Source organism: Thalassophryne amazonica, chromosome 12 (assembly GCF_902500255.1).
Source record: "Thalassophryne amazonica chromosome 12, fThaAma1.1, whole genome shotgun sequence".
NCBI lineage: Eukaryota > Metazoa > Chordata > Actinopteri > Batrachoidiformes > Batrachoididae > Thalassophryne > Thalassophryne amazonica.
This window is the reverse complement of record NC_047114.1, coordinates 66,199,885-66,215,744: the sequence shown is the minus strand read 5'-3', so window position 1 is coordinate 66,215,744 and position 15,860 is coordinate 66,199,885.

Sequence of the window (15,860 nt, the reverse complement as noted above, 5' to 3'; positions counted from 1 at the left end):
ACTTTTGATTAATTTGTTTTTATGTATCCAGGCTTAGTTAGTCTTTTCCCAGTTATTCCACTTGTATGTATTTGTACATGATTCATTGGCTGTATTTTGGTTTGATTTAAAAGTACTACATTTAAACCATTCCTTAACCGTGGTTTCATACATTTTGGGTCTCAAACTGCTGCTGTGACAGTATAACCGACACAAACCCTGTTGATTATACACCCCTACCTCAGCTATAACCTTTATGAAATTTAATTATTTTGTGAAAGGTTGGATGTTTAAATTACATTTGACATTAAATAAAATCAAAATCCCCAGTAATGTCTCTGTTCCTGGCTGGACATTGAAATATTTTTACAAGATTTACAAAGGTTGCAGCTTCCCTTCTGATTCTTTAGTCATTAATCTTACCAGATTTCTACTCAGTGTCTCAGTCTAAGACCTCCGTCACACATAGGCCGACTGAGGCTGAATGGCATCAGAATGACACATCTGACCACAGTTGGGAAGTATTGAGGTGCGGATTGAAGACAGATGGACAGCAGTCTCAGAGCAGTCTACATATTTAGTCCCATTTGCTCGGCTGTCCCAAGTGTGTTGCACAGTTCATAACACTCTTGGTGCCATAGAGATGGGGCACCAATCTCACGGCAGTCTGTGTGCAATTTGTGCACCATCTGATCGTAATCTACATATTCTGACAGCATCATAACAGCATTTGAAATGATCTGATCGCGGTTGATTTACTCTGAGATGGATCGGTCACAGCAAAGCCTGCCAGCATGTCCTGCTTGTGCCATGTATGTTCACCTCCACTGGACCCCAGCCAGGGAGGGTGAAGGAAATGTTGATATGTAATAACATGTATGTGGCACACATACATGTTTTCATCATGTGCAGTTGAGGCCGAATAGTGCGCACACCGCCGCAGATCTGAATGGGTTGTTATATCCATTATGTCCTTACAGTACAGATACACCTCCCATAGGCGAGATTATTTGTATGAAATATTGTGCACGTCATAGCTGTTACACCACGGGCTGGTGTGCTGCAATGCGTCAGTGCGTCATTGCGCACTCAGGCTCGGTGCAGCGCACCGCAATGCAGCTAAATGGGATGTTATCGCTGTAATACACGTATTATTACATGTTCACCTCCTAACTCTGTAGCAGGTATGGCATGGAATTGTTTCTCCAGCCCATGACAACATAAATAAACATGCAACTCACCTCCGGTACGGCCCCAGGAGCACTCCACAGCGCAGACAGCAGCCAGGGACCACAGCATGTGGTGAAGTCCCTTTCACCTGGCTACGCTGTGTGCTGGCAACATTGATTGGCTCACAAAAGCATCATCCACCTCGGCATAAATAAATCCCATGTTACGCGCCGTTCTGCACCAGTTATCCAACTAGAGTTGTGTTAAGATGTGTATCAACTACACTGAAATGGCCACAAGTAAAGGACAAACAAAATGGTGGATTGGCAAAAAAAAGTTACAAAAAAAAGAGTGTGTGTTCAGGCATAGTTGGGAAATGGAGGGTCATTTCAAACTGCCCCTCGAACACGATCAGAATGCTTCGAATGCCGTTTTCATGCCGTACGAATATTTTAGCTTGCATTCAGATTGCGGTCAGACTGCACTTCGACCACCGTTTGATATTTTTCCACCTCGACTGCACCTCAACTGTGTGCACATGAGCATATGTGCAAAACAGTCGGGTGGCCACAAGAATCTGCCCGGCTGTTTAGACTGCTCTCAGAATGCTATCCAACATCCAGGAATGCACCTCGACACTTCCGGATTGTGGGTTGAACTTTCATTCGGACACCATTTGACCTCATTCGGCCTCGAGTGGGACGGGGGAATAAGGTTAGATGTACGAGGGCTGTCAATAAAGTAACGGTCCTTTTTATTTTTTTCATAAACTATATGGATTTCATTCATATGTTTTTACGTCAGACATGCTTGAACCCTCGTGCGCATGCGTGAGTTTTTCCACGCCTGTCGGTGACGTCATTCGCCTGTGAGCACTCCTTGTGGGAGGAGTCGTCCAGCCCCTTGTCGGAATTCCTTTGTCTGAGAAGTTGCTGAGAGACTGGTGCGTTGTTTGATCAAAATTTTTTCTAAACCTGTGAGACACATCGAAGTGGACATGGTTCAAAAAATTAAGCTGGTTTTCAGTGAAAATTTTAACGGCTGATGAGAGATTTTGAGGTGATTCTGTCGCTTTAAGGACTTCCCACGGTGCGAGACATCGCTCAGCGCTCTCAGCCGCCGTCGTCAGCCTGTTCAAGCTGAAAACCTCCACATTTCAGGCTCTATTGATCCAGGACGTCGTGAGAGAACAGAGACGTTTCAGAAGAAGTCGGTTTCAGCATTTTATCCGGATATTCCACTGTTAAAGGAGATTTTTTTAATGAAAGACGTGCAGACGGGTCTGCGCATCGGGACGCACCTCCGTGTTGATAACCATTTGTAAAATCCAGGTGGCTTTTGATGGCTTTCAGTGGAGTGAGTATATGAGAAATTGTTTAACAGCAGGACATGTTCCAGCTTGTCCTTAAGGCTTCCAACGGAGGTGTTTTTCCTGTGGCGGAGCATCGCGGCGGCTGCGAGCCGACGCGCGGACCCGTCCGCACGTCTTTCATTAAAAAAATCTCCTTTAACAGTGGAATATCCGGATAAAATGCTGAAACCGACTTCTTCTGAAACTTCTCTGTTCTCTCACGACGTCCTGGATCAATAGAGCCTGAAAAGTAGAGGTTTTCAGCTTGAACAGGATGATGACGGCGGCTGAGAGCCCTGCGCGACGTCTCGCACCGTGGGAAGTCCTTAAAGCGACAGAATCACCTCAAAATCTCTCATCAGCCGTTAAAATTTTCACTGAAAACCAGCTTAATTTTTCAAACCGTGTCCACTTCGATGTGTCTCACAGGTTTAGAAAAAATTTTGATCAAACAACACGCCAGTCTCTCAGCAACTTCTCAGACAAAGGAATTCCGACGAGGGGCTGGACGACTCCTCCCACAAGGAGTGCTCACAGGCGAATGACGTCACCAACAGGCGTGGAAAAACTCACGTACGCGCACGAGGGTTCAAGCATGTCTGACGTAAAAACATATGAATGAAATCCATATAGTTTTTGAAAAAAATAAAAAGGACCGTTACTTTATTGACAGCCCTCGTATATCTGCACCAGCCACGCTTAAGCCTCACCAAGCTCTACAGCAGAGGTCTCAAACTATTTCCAGAAAGGGCCAAGAGGGTGCAAGTTTTCTTTGCAACCCCCTTTTCCACCAGGTGATGTCATTGGTTAACAGATTCCATCTGCTCAAAGTCACGTTAATCAGTGAAATCACCTAGTGGAGTGGGTGGTTGCAAAGAAAACTTGCATCCCTGCACCCTCTTGGCCCTTTCTGGAATCCGTTTGAGACCTCTGCTCGACAGCGTACAAATTTTCTGAGTGAATCTGTTGTTGCTTTTCAGGGCTTTTGGCTTACGTTTGGCCACAGGACACTACGTTCCAATACAAGCGAGGTCTTACTATGCAATGCTCTGTTGGAGTTTACTCGTCCCAATCAAGGTTTCCAGAGTAACCTCAAATAGCTTTTCCACTGTGGCCTCAAAGAGGGTCATGATATTCTTAGATCGTCAGTGTTAATCCCCAGTATTTATTGGTCTCTCTAACACTGAGCACAAATGCAATTCAGGTGGTAATGTGGAGAATTTAGGACAAAGTCCCTACTCACCAGACAAAAAAAAAAAAAAACCTTTAGTCTCAAAGCAACAGTTTTTGTTTTTTGCCGGCACAAAAGGAAGCAAAATCCACAATCTTCAGGAATAACAAAACAGCTTCAAAGAGACAATGACTGTCAATCCATTTTTATAGACTTCAGGGGTCAGCAACTCCACTCAAAGTGGGTGGTTTTTCTAAACTTAGCACTTCTTACACCAAAAAAAAAAGTTATTAATGAAATCATAATACAAATGCAAATTAGTTAATTTCTTGGAAATCCCCCAGCCAGTGAGTTCACTCTCGGTCAGGGTGGAGGTGTTAAAAAAACCTTTGTCATGGAAAATTACCAGGCTAGTGTGTTCATTTCTGATTCAACAGGCCTTGCGTCATGGATATTTACCCCTCTTGTTAATCCAATGTTTAATCCAATATTCATTTTCTTCACAGTTTTTCACTCAAATAAATACCTTTATATCCAAACTCTGGCCTTAGTTTCCTTTGAAAGAAAACATACATTTTGCACAAAACATATAGCTTTTAAACATCTGTTCACTGTCATCAGAAATACACAACAAACCCCTTTTCTCATATTTTTCATTCGCACACCATCTTTCTTTAACAAAGAAATTACACTACAGTAGCATGTGCTGTCCATTAAGCACAGGATTGCTGACTTGATTCCACCATGCCTTAAGAAATTCCTCTTTTCAAGCACTTTATTTTAGTATATTGCCTCTTTGTTCCATATAAAAATGTTCAGAACAATCTCAGCTTTCTGAATGTGAGACATCTATTTGTTTAGAATACTGCGAAAAGATATGATCTATAGAGGCTTTGCAGACACGTGACCTGCCCACTACCAGGTCACTCCCCATCACCACACTGCAGGTCAAGCGCAGGGCTTCCAGGATTATTTACAATAGAAACAATGTATATTCTGCAAAGTTGTGACGTCACATGCAGCCTCTATTAATAGAAACATGATGAAAAGCTGACCACAAAGAAGGAGAGCATCAGTAGGGCTCTAAGGGTTAATGAATACGATACCCAAACTGCTTCCAGTGTGCAGATGAGAAGACTGCATGGCATCTCTTGATGTTGATGTGTCTCTAAGGCATCATGGAAAATCATTTTTACTGCCTGTTGTCAGACAGATATCTACGAAATGTAGTGCATTTATCATCACTTAGGGCCCCTGCACACACTGTGCGAATTTGGTCAATTTGAGCATAAAGTGCGCATGAAGCAGGAATCATGTGCAAAATGTGTAAAACCACAGCTGCCAAGTACACCTGTTGCTAAAAGACAGACTGTGTGAGCCCATCGAACACTCTTGTGGGAGGTGTCGGCCAAATTCCAGGTGACGCACATGAACATCTAACACCACTCGCATGTCACTTAGAAAATGTGTGGCTATTCGCACTATGAGCACAACAACAGTCAGCAGACAATCACTGTTGTGCTGGCAGTGAAATTTGTCTAAGTGCCCCATGAATGTGGCTTTGGTCTGTCCGCCAACAGAAACGGCTGTGGAGATCTTTCATTCTGGACATCCCAGCTCGACAACATGTACTGTGTTTGGACAGACATAGACTAACAACTGTCCATGGTGACACGCATGTGTCTGCTTAATGTCATCACGTGGACATAAATTAAAAATATATATATCTCTGTGGTGACGGGCTGCCCCCAGGTTGAAACGGACCATCAGATCATAACACTCAGCAGGCGATCTGACTGTCACGTCACCCAAGTGAGCTCTGTTCCACATGACGCGGTGTCAGTCCTGCAGCGCGCTGGCAGGACATGCGCACGGGGGCGGCTGAACACGCGCCAGCAGATGTGGACATGAATGAGACGAGCAAACTGCTTCTCATTTATGTCATTTCATGACTGTACATCTGTGATCATGGGTCATCTACAGAGGAACAGATGAATCATATTTGTATTGCCCACTTAATAAGAGGGATTCAATATAATGCGATGTTTTTATATAGTGTGTGATTTTATTTATTTATTTTTTTCAATACGTCCATGTCTTTCCAGACCTTTCACAAGCCAGAAATGGTAGCTCAGTGGTAAAGTTTCTGACTGGTATCCTGTGGGTGACATGTATTTTTTATTTTTTATTTTCACAGCAGCTCCGCGATGTGGTTACACATCGCACTGCTTCTCGCACTGTGTTCCTGCTTGCACGAACTGCCGCACCAGCATCGTGCACGCCTGCCAGTCAGCACAATGTTTTGTGGTGCGCTCATACGAGCTGTTCTGATGAGAGTTGCCCTGAGTTGTACATATTCGCACTACCCTGGAATCCAGAGAAAATGAAAGGCATCTGAGGACTGATGCATACTCTGTACATTCTACACACCACAGTATAATTGTGTACAAGTAAATATACATATGTCTGAAATGATGTTTTGAGCAATGTATGACTTCATCATTTGACTTCTGTGTGGCTTCATTATGAAGTCACTCATGCCAATCAATCATAAATATTTTGCTGGATCAATATATTTTAGATCACCCATCTAGGCTTCTTGATTGTTGAGATATACAAAAATACAGTGAGGAAAATAAGTATTTGAACACCCTGCAATTTTGCAAGTTCTCCCACTTAGAAATCATGGAGGTGTCTGAAATTTTCATCTTAGGTGCATGTCCACTGTGAGAGACATAATCTAAAAAAAAAAAAAAAAAAAAATCTGGAAATCACAATGTATGAATTTTTGATCATTTATTTGTATGTTACTGCTGCAAATAAGCATTTGAACACCTACCAACCAGCAAGAATTCTGGCTCACACAGACCTGTTAATTTTTCTTTAAGAAGCCCTCTTATTCTGCACTCTTTACCTGTATTAATTGCACCTGGTTGAACTTGTTACCTGTATAAAAGACACCTGTTCACACACTCAATCAATCACACTCCAACCTGTCCACCATAGCCAAGACCACAGAGCTGTCTAAGGACACCAGGGACAAAACTGTAGACCTGCACAAGGCTGGGATGGACTACAGGACAACAGGCAAGCAGCTTGGTAGAAGACAACAACTGTTATGATTATTTATTAGAAAGTGGAAGAAACACAAGATGACTGTCAATCTCCCTCGGTCTGGGATTCCATGCAAGATCTCACTTTGTGGGGTAAGTATGATTCTGAGAAAGCTCAGAACTACACAGGAGGACCTGGTCAATGACCTGAAGATTGCTGGGACCACAGTCACAAAGATTACATTAGTAACACATGATGCTGTCATGGTTTAAAATCCTGCAGGGCAGCAAGGTTCCCCTGCTCAAGGCAGCACATGTCCAGGCCTGTTTGAAGTTCACCAGTGACCATCTGGATGATCCAGAGGAGGCATGGGAGAAGGTCATGTGGTCAGATGAGACCAGAATAAAGCTTTTTGGAATCAACTCCACTCACCATGTTTAGAGGATGAGAACAACCCCAAGAAAACCATCCCAACTGTGAAGCATGGGGGTGAAAACATCATACTCTGAAGGTGCTCTTCTGCAAAGGAGACAGGACAACTGCACCGTATTGAAGGGAGGATGGATGGGGTCATGTATTGCGAGATTTTGGCAAACAACCTCCTTCCCTCAGTAAGAGCATTAAAGATGGGTCATGGCTGGGTCTTCCAGCATGACAATGACCCCAAACACACAGCCAGGGCAACTAAGGAGGGGCTCCGTAAGAAGCATTTCAAGGTCCTGGAGTGGCCTGGCCAGTCTTTAGACCTGAACTCAATAGAAAATCCTTGGAGGGAGCTGAAACTCCAAACATGAAAGATTTGGAGAAGATCTGTATGGAGGAGTGGACCAAAATCCCTGCTGCAGTGTGTGCAAACCTGGTGATAAACTACAGGAAACATTTGACCTCTGTAATTTCAAACAAAGGCTACTGTACCAAATATTAACACTGATTTTCACCGGTGTTCAAATACGTATTTGCAGCAGTAACATACAAATAAATTATTTAAAAAAATCATACATTGTGATTTCTGGATTTTTTTTGTTTTTTTTTTAGATTATGTCTCACAGTGGACATGCACCAAGATGAAAATTTCAGACCCCTCCATGATTTCTAAGTGGGAGAACTTGCAAAATTGCAGGGTGTTCAAATATTTATTTTCCTCACTGTATGTTTTTCAGACTATGTTATCCCTGGCCTTGACCTTTGACCAAAGTAGTCCAAAATCTGATCACATCTACATATCGAGCAAAGTAATTTTCCCACCAAGTTCGCAGGAAATCCATCCAGCTGTTTTTGAGTTATACTGTACAAACACACATACCAGTGAAAACAATATCCTACTTTGCCAGCGCAAAGGGTAATAACAGTATTTTACTTTTACTATTTGGCATTTGTTGCATTTATTTGTTGTACTTTAGTTCTTTTTTTTGGGGGGGGGGGGGGGATTTATAGTTAAGGCACCGACTTCTTCCTTCATTCTCATTCCATCCAGTTTTCACATTCATTTGATTTTCATTAAAGCCTTGCTTATATGGGAGTTGTCTGATTGGGTGCCTGCCACCACCTGAGGCAGTTCTGAAATGGAGCATCTCACATGAACACCGTTTATTGTGTTTATGACCTGTTCAACAGCAATGTAGCTAATCATGAAACTAATTAAATGTGTTCAAATAGTTTAACCATACAATTACAATATAAAATAACTTTAATTACAGCCGCATCTACACTGAGAGAGGAGACATAAGTGGTTTTCAATCAATCAATCAATCATTTTTTTATATAGCACCAAATCACAACAAACAGTTGCCCCAAGGCGCTTTATATTGTAAGGCAACGCCATACAATAATTATGTAAAACCCCAACGGTCAAAACGACCCCCTGTGAGCAAGCACTTGGCTACAGTGGGAAGGAAAAACTCCCTTTTAACAGGAAGAAACCTCCAGCAGAACCAGGCTCAGGGAGGGGCAGTCTTCTGCTGGGACTGGTTGGGGCTGAGGGAGAGAACCAGGAAAAAGACATGCTGTGGAGGGGAGCAGAGATCGATCACTAATGATTAAATGCAGAGTGGTGCATATAGAGCAAAAAGAGAAAGAAACAGTGCATCATGGGAACCCCCCAGCAGTCTACGTCTATAGCAGCATAACTAAGGGATGGTTCAGGGTCACCTGATCCAGCCCTAACTATAAGCTTTAGCAAAAAGGAAAGTTTTAAGCCTAATCTTAAAAGTAGAGAGGGTGTCTGTCTCCCTGATCTGAATTGGGAGCTGGTTCCACAGGAGAGGAGCCTGAAAGCTGAAGGCTCTGCCTCCCATTCTACTCTTACAAACCCTAGGAACTACAAGTAAGCCTGCAGTCTGAGAGCGAAGCGCTCTATTGGGGTGATATGGTACTACGAGGTCCCTAAGATAAGATGGGACCTGATTATTCAAAACCTTATAAGTAAGAAGAAGAATTTTAAATTCTATTCTAGAATTAACAGGAAGCCAATGAAGAGAGGCCAATATGGGTGAGATATGCTCTCTCCTTCTAGTCCCCGTCAGTACTCTAGCTGCAGCATTTTGAATTAACTGAAGGCTTTTTAGGGAACTTTTAGGACAACCTGATAATAATGAATTACAATAGTCCAGCCTAGAGGAAATAAATGCATGAATTAGTTTTTCAGCATCACTCTGAGACAAGACCTTTCTGATTTTAGAGATATTGCGTAAATGCAAAAAAGCAGTCCTACATATTTGTTTAATATGCGCTTTGAATGACATATCCTGATCAAAAATGACTCCAAGATTTCTCACAGTATTACTAGAGGTCAGGGTAATGCCATCCAGAGTAAGGATCTGGTTAGACACCATGTTTCTAAGATTTGTGGGGCCACGTACAATAACTTCAGTTTTATCTGAGTTTAAAAGCAGGAAATTAGAGGTCATCCATGTCTTTATGTCTGTAAGACAATCCTGCAGTTAGCTAATTGGTGTGTGTCCTCTGGCTTCATGGATAGATAAAGCTGGGTATCATCTGCATAACAATGAAAATTTAAGCAATACCGTCTAATAATACTGCCTAAGGGAAGCATGTATAAAGTGAATAAAATTGGTCCTAGCACAGAACCTTGTGGAACTCCATAATTAACTTTAGTCTGTGAAGAAGATTCCCCATTTACATGAACAAATTGTAATCTATTAGACAAATAAGATTCAAACCACCGCAGCGCAGTGCCTTTAATACCTATGGCATGCTCTAATCTCTGTAATAAAATTTTATGGTCAACAGTATCAAAAGCAGCACTGAGGTCTAACAGAACAAGCACAGAGATGAGTCCACTGTCCGAGGCCATAAGAAGATCATTTGTAACCTTCACTAATGCTGTTTCTGTACTATGATGAATTCTAAAACCTGACTGAAACTCTTCAAATAGACCATTCCTCTGCAGATGATCAGTTAGCTGTTTTACAACTACCCTTTCAAGAATTTTTGAGTTTCAGTGGCCTTTGGTTTGAACATAAGTTGGTATAATGGGAACACTAAGAATATGCTGAATAATAATAATAAACTAGAATGGGCAACTTCTCCACATTACAAATTTTAACACTGATTCATGGAAGTTACCTTTTTCTGTCTCAGAGATTCTTTATAATATGGTATTGTGTGGCCATGATCTTTTATGAAATCTATCCAAACTTAAACCATTCTAGCACTGGTTATCACACAATTCTTCAGGTCGGGTTTGGGAGCACGCACTGGTACCATGCATCACCTCATCTACCACACTCTAGAATAATTAAAAGCCAAGGTTGGAAAACTCAAACTACCCGTTCATACTGACCTCCCAAAAACAAGCTTCAACCAGGTGAGAGGTGAGTGTTCACAAGGCCTTTTCCAACAGCTGGACCCTCAGCACTGAGCTGACTGTATACTGAATGATGCTCAAGGAAACATACCACATAGCCACAATGGCTGGCATTCCTTCATGAAAATTCAGTAACTTATATCTTATATATTATATTCCAGTTCTAAGGTGGAACTATGCTAGTATATAAAGGTATATCTAAAAAGGAAGAGTAAAATAGGAGAGTAGAAAAGAGTAGAGTAGAGTCATACCAGCAGTGCCCAAGGATAGTGAAACGTAGTACCAATAACATCCAGGTCATTTGTTTGCATCCAAATCTCACGACAGTAAAACCGGAAGCACCACAGTTGTAAAGACTTGGACCTTCTTTCTTCGACAAAGGTATCAGCATGACCATCGCAGTCTTGAACCAGGCCAATTACATACTAAGGCTGACTTGTTATTCAGCTTCCCAAGTGTTCATTGAGGGAATATTTTGAGGAACTGATGAATGAAGGCAACGGCAGAGAGAGAAGACTGGATGATGTCGAGACAGTAAATCAAGAAGTGCTGGGGATTAGTAAGGAAGAAGTGAGGGCAGCTATGAAGAGGATGAAGAGTGGAAAGGCAGTTGGTCCACATGGCATACCACTGGAAGCATTCAAATTCAAATGTATTAATTTATATAGCGCCAATTCACGACAAAATCATCTCAAGGCGCTTCACAACATAAAAAACAATTAAAATTTTAAAACACAATAAAAACAACCATAAAAGAAAAACAGCAGTAAAAGAATACAAGATTAAAAACACATCATAACACTAATGATAAAACAGGGAAAATAAATGAGTCTTTAAACGTGATTTAAAGGTCTCCACAGTGTCTGACTGCCGAATGTGTGCCGGCAGATCGTTCCACAGAGCTGGGGCACGATAGGAAAAAGCTCTGTGACCGGCAGACTTTTTATTCACCCTGGGAACACACAGAAGTCCTGCACCCTGAGAACGCAGGGCCTGAGCTGGTACATAGAAGCTTATCAAGTCAGCCAGATAGGGAGGTGCAAGTCCATGAACAATTTTATAAACTAAAATCAGTACTTTAAAATCCGATCTTGCAGAAACAGGAAGCCAGTGCAGGGATGCCAAGATTGGCGTAATGTGGTCAAACTTTCTGCTCCGTGTCAAAAGTCTGGCAGCAGCATTCTGAACCAATTGAAGACCCCTGATCCTGGACTGCGGTAAGCCAGAGAATAGAGCATTACAATAGTCCAATCTAGAAGAGACAAACGCATGAATCAAAGTCTCAGCATCAGCCATAGACAGAATAGGACGAATCCTCGCTATATTTCGCAAATGGAAGAAGGCAGTCCTTGTAATGTCTCTAATGTGGAGATCAAAGGACAACGCAGGATCAAAAATTACTCCAAGGTTCCTCACTTTATCCGTATGATGTATAACACACGGACCTAAGCTAAATGCTAGCTGATCAAATTGATGCTGATATCTCGCTGGACCAAAAACCATAACTTCAGTCTTATCAGAATTTAAAAGTAGGAAGTTACTAGACATCCAACTTCTTACTGATGCAAGACAATCTTCCAAGGATTTTATGTGAGTAAGATTACCAGCAGTTATTGGCATATACAATTGAGTGTCATCAGCATAGCAATGAAAGGGAATCCCAAAACGCCGCAATATATTCCCGAGGGGTGCTACATAAAGAGAAAAAAGCAAGGGGCCCAAAACGGATCCCTGAGGAACTCCAAACTTCATGTCTCTATGATCGGAGGAGATTCCATTACACAATACACAGTAGGAACGACTGGACAGGTACGACGTCAACCATGCAAGAGCAGTTCCAGTAATCCCAAAGTGATTCTCCAGCCTATTGAGTAGAATATGGTAATCCACAGTATCAAATGCAGCACTAAGATCCAGCAGCACCAGGACCGTAGTGATATCCGAGTCCATTGCTCGCAAAAGGTCATTCACTACTTTAGTAAGTGCTGTCTCTGTGGAGTGAAATTTTCTAAAAGCAGACTGCAGTGGCTCAAAAAGATTATTCTCAGTGAGGTAGTCCATGAGCTGTCGTGAGACCACTTTTTCCAGGATTTTAGAACAAAATGACAGATTTGATATTGGTCTATAATTCTTCAATACACTAGGGTCGAGATTAGAGTTTTTAAGTAATGGTTTGATCACTGCAGACTTAAAACACTTAGGAACAGATCCAGAAGTTAATGAGAGATTTATAATTTCCAGCACAGTTGGTCCAAGAATGGGCCACAGGTCCTTAAACAGTTTTGTTGGTATAGGATCAATTAAACAGGTTGTGCTTTTAGTAGACATCACGAGCTTCGTCAGTGCGCCTAGCGAGATACCATCAAAATCTGTAAATCTGGATACCACCTCAGTGGGCGCATCCACCTCCACAGCAGTATGCAGTGGTTGGGCCAAAGCCTGCTGAGATATACTCAACCTAATATCCTCAATTTTCTTCTCGAAGTAATCCAAGAAGTCCTGTGCTGAGAAAGGAGAGTGAATAACAGGTGGCTGTCCATGAATAAGAAGTGCTACAGTTTCAAACAAAAACTTGGAATTATGCTTATTTTTATTAATCAAATCAGAATAATAGGCACGCTTTGTAGCCAGTAGTGCCTGCTTATAATCCAAGACAGCATCTCGCCATGCAAGATGGAACACCTCTAACTTAGAACTACGCCATTTCCGTTCAAAACCTCGAGCCTTCTGCCTAAGGTCACACAGGTAACCATTAAACCAAGGTGAGTATGCCTTGGGAAGGCATGTCCTTAAGAGAGGAGGCGCAACCTTGTCCAGTGTGGCCTTGAGCGCTGAGTTCAAGCCATCCGCAAGACTATCCACTGATTGAATATTCTCTAACCCCGAGGCCAAAATTTCAGGCAGTCTGGCTTCGAGTTCTATCATAATTGAAGGAGTAATGTGTCGCCGCAAAGAAAGACAAGGCTTTCGATCCACTAGGCGTGGCAACATAAATGCACACCTAACAAATGAGTGGTCAGAGATCACCGAGGCAAGAGGCAAAATGTCAATGTTTGTGACAGCAAGGCCACGTGTGAGTACCAGATCAAGGGTATTTCCACTAGTATGCGTTGAATCCTGAATGCATTGCTGGAATCCCAGCGCATCCACAAGTTCCATAAATGACTTGCAAAGGGGATCAGAGGGCTTATTTATGTGAATATTAAAATCACCAATAATCAAAATGTTGTCCACACTAGCTGACAGGCTAGAGATGAATGCACCAAATTCATCTAAAAATTCAGAATATGGGCCAGGAGGCCTATAAACAGTGACAACATGGCATGACTGATTTCCATACTTCTGACCCTGACAATATGTAGCATCATGGGCAGAGCGGAGAGTCAGATGCTCAAACGAATTATATTTATGCCCCCCGACAGTCAAGAAGGTAAACTTGGATTTATAGATAAAAGCAACACCCCCACCTTGCTTCGCACAACGAGACATGTGACTGAATGTGTACCCTGGTGGGCAGGCCTCATTCAGAGGAAGAACAGCTGTGGGTTTGAGCCAGGTTTCACATAACCCAATCATGTCCAAATGATGATCCATAATTAGATCGTTAATCAACAGGGATTTTGAGGACAAAGATTTGATGTTAATAAGACCCAAACTGAAGACTTCTGTCAGTTTGACAGACTGACATCTTTGAATAGGCCTGAGTATCTTAAAATCCACTCCACGTTTTCCATCCAGCGCCCGGAGAGTGTCAGGAACCGCTGTCGTCACATCAGGACTACAATTCCCAGAAGCTGCAGCGCTCTGATGACGTGGGCGCCGAGCGCCGATGCGCTCAGCTGACCAGATGACCGGCACAGACGACCCAGTTCAATGGAACACAAACTTTCTCCGGGAGCCTCTGTGGACACAGCGACGTCGGCGGAACAAGCCAAGCTCTCTGATAGCGAGAATGTCCCGAGGGACATTATTGTTGTTCAAGCTTCGTAGCTCAGCTGCAGAGTAGCTTAGCATCACACCAGCCGAGGGAGTGAAATGCGGCGTCGTACAGCGCAAAGCAGGCAATAAACAATCAAAGATAACTAAAAATGCACACTGAAGGACCAAAAACCACGTTAAGTACATATCCAAAATAAAAATTACACTCAAGCCACTAAAAACCGAATTATACACGAGAAAACTGGAGAAAATCAGACGAACGGCGAACACACAACGCCAGCCTGCATACCAGAGACACGCCTATGAACCAACCAAGCATGGAAATTTCTAGGAGATATGGCAATAGAGTTGCTAATCAGATTGTTTGAAATATTGGAAAGTGAGAGGATGTCTGACAAGTGGAGAGGAAGTGTGCTGGTTCCTGTTATTAACAACAAGTGTGATGTGCAGAACTGCGGTAATTACATAGACATAAAATTGATCAGCCACAGCATGAAGTTATGGAAAAGAGTAGTAAAAGCTAGGATCAAAAAGGAGGTAAAGATCTGTGAACAGCAACGTGGTTTCATGCCAAGAAAGAGCACAACAGATGCAATGTTTGCTCTGAGGGTGCTGATGGAGTATAGAGAAAGAAAGAAGTTGCATTGTGTGTTTGTGGATTCAGAGAAAGCTTTTTGGCAGGGTGTCAAGAGAAGAGTTGTGATATTGTATGAGGAAGTCTGGAGTGAAAGAGAAGTATGTGAGGGTGGTACAGGATATGTACAAGGATAGTGTGACAGCAGTGAGATGTGCAGTAGGATTCCATTCAAGGTGGGGATGGGATTACACCAAGGGTCAGCTCTGAGTCCTTTCTTGTTCTCAGTGGTGATGGACATGTTGACGGATGAGATCATACAGGAGTCTCCATGGACTGTGGTGTTTGAAGATGACATTGTGATCTGTTGTGAGAGTAGAGAGCAGGTTGAGACAAGCCTGGAGATGTGGAGAGATGCTCTGGAGAGAAGGGGAATGAAAGTCAGCAGGAGCAGGACTGAGTACATGTGTGTGAATGGGAGGGAACCCAGTGGAATAGTGCAGTTACAAGGAGTAGAGGCAGTGAAAGTACATGAGTTTAAATACTTGGTGTTAACTGTCCAAAGTAATGGAGAGTGTGGTAGAGAGGTGAAGAAGAGAGGGCAGGCAGCGTGGAGTGGGTAAATAAAAGTGTCAGGAGTGATTTGTGACAGAAGGATATCTACAAGAGTGAAGGGGAAAGTTTCCAAAACAGTCATTAGTAAGACCAGCTATGTTTGACTTAGAGACTGTGATGCTAACAAAAAGACAGGAGGCACAGCTGGAGATGGCAGAGCTGAAGGTAGCAGAGATGAATA